This window comes from Gavialis gangeticus, unplaced genomic scaffold, assembly GCF_001723915.1.
Source record: "Gavialis gangeticus isolate Ggan-Ray unplaced genomic scaffold, GavGan_comp1, whole genome shotgun sequence".
Lineage (NCBI taxonomy): Eukaryota > Metazoa > Chordata > Crocodylia > Gavialidae > Gavialis > Gavialis gangeticus.
Genome location: NW_017729033.1, coordinates 87,596,937 through 87,601,527, shown reverse-complemented (window position 1 = coordinate 87,601,527; position 4,591 = coordinate 87,596,937).

Sequence of the window (4,591 nt, the reverse complement as noted above, 5' to 3'; positions counted from 1 at the left end):
GCTGAAACAATAGCTCAGAGTTTTCTCATCAGTCTCAAGGGTTCTGACTTTGGAAGCCCAAAGATAAGCTACAAGACCATAAAATAAACTGAAATGAATGTCAAAATAAATGAGTCCTGTATAGATGATATTTGCTTTTATACTTAATTTAATAATCCCTCCCCCTCTACTTCTAGAAAAGTAACTTGCAGGTTCTCTGGATCTGCTCCAGTGCCAGATTCCAATTTCCTTGCTGCACAATTCACATTCAGCTTGCTAGAGAGTACACAGGACAATAAAGAGAATACTAAGAATCCTATCATACTACCTTGGTGGCAGGATTTGTGCTAAAAGGGATTTCTCTGCCAATGGCTGTCTTTAGAAATGGTTCTTCTTGGAAAACCTCAATGGAAAATTTAATGAAGCCCCAAACTACATTAATTACCCACAGGGATAAAAGCACATCTGCATCTGCCATAGCTGACACCTCAGGTCCGTAGGTCCAGGAAAAGGGGCAAGAAGGTAGAACAAATGTGGGTGATTACGCAGTCTTTTTCCACATGTACATGTAGTTGGGGGAAACACCCCTTTATAGAGCTGGCTTCTGTAGGCTGCAGGGAGATACAGTTTGAGGAGGGGGCTAAGAAGGATGCAAAGTAATACTGCACCGTTCCTAGGTGCAGACATGAAGGAGAGCAGAGGTACCTCTAAGCTTCCATTTGAGGAGAATCATGAGGGCTGTGCCTTCTAAAGAGGGTTGGAGAAACAAGGAGTGAAAGGCCCAGGCAGAGGAGAAGGAATTAGGCCTGCTGAGTGCCCAGTAGAGAAAGTACTAAAGGAATTCCATGACCTGCATGCTTGCACACTTATGCAAGTACCATCGTTCAGTTCTAGGGACTCAGTCGAACAGTATATATTATGCGACAGAACTGATCTGTTCATAAAAATGGAACTGATTTTGGAATACAAAATTAGTTCATGAGGAGGTAGGGCCAGAAGCTCTGGAAGGGGAGCAGTCTCTACTCCGATTCTGATATTGAACCCCATCCTGTGGTATTCAAATACTTTCTAGTGAGGTAGGCTTTGCCGCGCATTTTACACCTACAGTACAACACAGTCTGCAAGCTAGCATGTCCCTTTTCAGCAATTGTAAAAGCAATATTTTCAACCCTATCCTTTTTCTACTCAGTATTTCTTAAGTCTCCTTAGTCTTTTAGCAGTAGCCAGTCAGTACCTAGCCTAAGGTAGGAGCCCCTGGCATTGAAGGAGGCCTTTGGGACTTCCCCATCCAATGTAAAGGTGGATTATCCCAAATCAGTTCTTGCACTCAAAACCTGACCCAACATTTTATACTGTAAAATAATAACACTGAAAGTTAATAGCAGTGGTCCTGTGGTTCCAAAGGGTTAATGGAAGCTTTGTCCTTGGCCAAAGACAGACAGCAATGATGACAGCATGACACAGAACAATCTCCTGACAGGCCAGGAATGGACAGCAATGATACAGAGATGTAGAGTACTGATTAACAAACTCCGAAGTTCCATCTAGATGCAGATTGAATCTCCCTCTAACAGATACCTGGCAGCTTTGTCCTCCTTTGTCAATTTAGAAAGTCTTCCATGTCATAGTCTCATAGGAAAGTCGGGCTGGAGGGGACCTCACAAGGTCATGTAGTCCAGACCTCTGCTCAAGGCAGGAGCATCCCTGACTAAGCCTTCCCTGCCAAGAATCTAAATTACTTTTGAAAGTTTCCAAGGATGGAGATTCCACAACTTGACTAGGTAGCCTGTTCCAATGCCTGACCACCCTCATAGTCAGAAAGTTCTTCCTAATCTCCATCTCAGGTTTCCCCTCCTGCAGCTTGAGGCCACTGCTCCTAGTCCTGTCCCCTACAGACACAGAGAACAGCCCATTTCCATCTTCTCCATAATCAAGCCTTTAGGTATTTGAAGATGTATGAAATCCCCCCCATCAGCCTTCTCTTTTCTAGACTAAATAATCCTAGTTCTTTCAGCCTTTTCCCATATGTCTCATTTCCTAGACCCCTTATCATTTTTACTGCCCTGCACTGGACTCATTCCAAATTGTCCACATCCTTTTATCCTTTATGAATCGTGAGGCCCCAAACTAGACACAGTACTCCAGGTGAGGCCTCATCTCACACAAATCACTTCCCTTGATTTGTAAGTGACATTCCTGTTAATACAACCCAAGATGTGGTTGGCTTTTTTTCCAACAAGAGCATGCTTTTGGCTCAGATTCAGCTTATGGTCAACTGTAACCCCAGGTCCTTCTATGCAGTACTGCAGTCTAGCCTGACACCTCCCAGTTCGCATTTGTGCATGCGGTTATTCCGTAACAAGAGTAATACTTTGCACTTGTCCTTTCTCAATCTCATCTCATTGACTGCAGACCATTTCTCCAATCTATCCAGGTCATTCTGGATGGTAGCACTGCTTTTTGGAGTGTCCGCAGCTCCACCCATCCACAAGTTTTCTAAGTGTGTACTCGAGCCCATCATCTAAATCATTAATTAAGATGTTGAACAATACTGGACTTAGGATAGAGCCTTGGGAAACCCTACTTGATACCTCTTCCCAACTAGACATTGAGTGATCAAGGATTACAATAGGATCCCTAGCTCATTACTGAAGAGAAGAGAGCCAGGCAGCAACCAGCAAGCTCCAGTGGACCAGTAGGAGCAGAGAGACCTTTAAGAAAAATGGCTGCTTGCCCTGGGTGTGGAAATCATGATCAGGGCTAGGACTGACAGGCTTGGTGGGGACATGGTGGGTCAGGTGACCCAAAGAGATGTGGCTACAGACTTCATAAGGCCAGGACCATTACTGAAACTTTCGACCAGCTTTGACCAGCCATGGAAAAAAGGCCAAGTATTGTATTGGGGGTCAGGGAGTTTTCTTCAAATTGATACCCAATGAAACCTGTGAAGCATGGTGTGATTATAGAGGAGGTTAGAGGCTACCAGAGCCCTAGAGAAAGAGGGACTGTGCAGTGGGGCTGGAGTGCTAGTGAGTGAGCGAGAGGATGCACTGGGGTCAGGACTCTGAATCAAACAGGCCAAGTCAAGCCTGAGGGGGAAATAGGATAGGGAGTACACTCTGAGCTTACTGGCCCCTGAGGGCAGCTTTACTTTACTTTAACAACAAGGTGTGGTAGGCAAAACAGCAGGGTAGGACCCTGAGAAGCCACAGCTAGTGTCAAGGCAACACTAGGGAGTGACACAGCTGCCCTTGGGACCTGTCTTGTTACATGGACTACTTTGAATATGATGATCCACATTAAAATCAGGGCTGTGCAAAATTTGGGCAGCTGTTTTGTTTCAGAAGTGTTTCAGGCCGTTTTGGTACCTGAAACACCAAATCCGAATTGAAAAGAAGGCTCAGAAACATCTCTGAAATGCAACGAGGCATCCAAAATGTTTCAGAAAATTTCAGAGTTTCAAAGCTGGGCTTGCAAGGAAACAACTGTATGCTGCTGCCCTGCAGGGAGCTAGGTCATGCAGCAGGACACTGCTGGTCCCTGCTGCACAGCTTGGCTTCTCAGGGAGCAGAGGGTCTCCTTGCTGCTGCTGCCTGTCCTGCACAACCCCATGTCACTGGGGCAGCGCGGGGCAGGGAGTGACAGTAAGGAGACCCCGGGCATGGATCTCTGCTCCCTCTGGAGCTGAGTTGCATGGCAGAGACCAGCAGTCTCGCTCACTGCTCTGCACTGCTTCCTTGCCCTGCGACCTGATGTGACAGGGATCAGAGATCCACGTGGGAGTCTTCTTGCCTGCACAGAGGGCAGCAGCCCTCCCCCATATGAGCCACCCACAGACCCATCCTGCTCCCTGCTGGGGCCCTGCAGCCCCCAACCCCAAGCCCAGCCTGAATGGGTAGGGCTGCGCAAAGCTTGCAGCCTGTTTGAAACACATTTGGCCAAAACAAAACAGGACAGTGATCCGAAACACTGAAATGAATCACTGTCCTCCAAAATGGCTGAATCTGAAACTGAATCAAAACACAGGTCTAGTAACTAGGGCTGTGCAACGTGGCTCTGCAAAGCGGCTAGTATTCACTTCAGATTCAGCCTATTTGGGGGACAGTGATTTGATTTGTTGATTCAAATCACTGTCCTGATTTGGCCGAATCTAATTTGGAGATTTGGCTGCTGCTGAACCTTTGAATCTAAAAATCAGCCAGGCCAGGCCCATTCCCTGCCCACTCTCCCAGCCTGCAATGGCTGCCCTGCCCGCCCCAGCTCTTGGCTCTTTGGGGAAAAAAAGCCCCAACTCAATGGCTGCTGCTGGGTAGGGTGTGATCCCCACTGTTTCCCACTGCCTCATGTTGCATGGGGGGCTCTGCATGAGTCCCTCGACCCCCACTTGCTCCCCCAGCCCCGCCACGGGTGCCCTGCCCGGGGCCAGCTCCAGCTTTTTAAGAAAAAAAAAAAAATACCCCAGGCTCACCACTCTTGCCAGCAGGGGGCAATCCCCGCTGCCCCACACCATCTGGGGGGCTCTGCACGAGCCCCCAAAGCCCCAGGGTCACTGCAGGAGAGGTGAGCCCCAGGGCTTTTCTTGGGGGTTTTTTTCTTAAAGGGCCAGACCTGG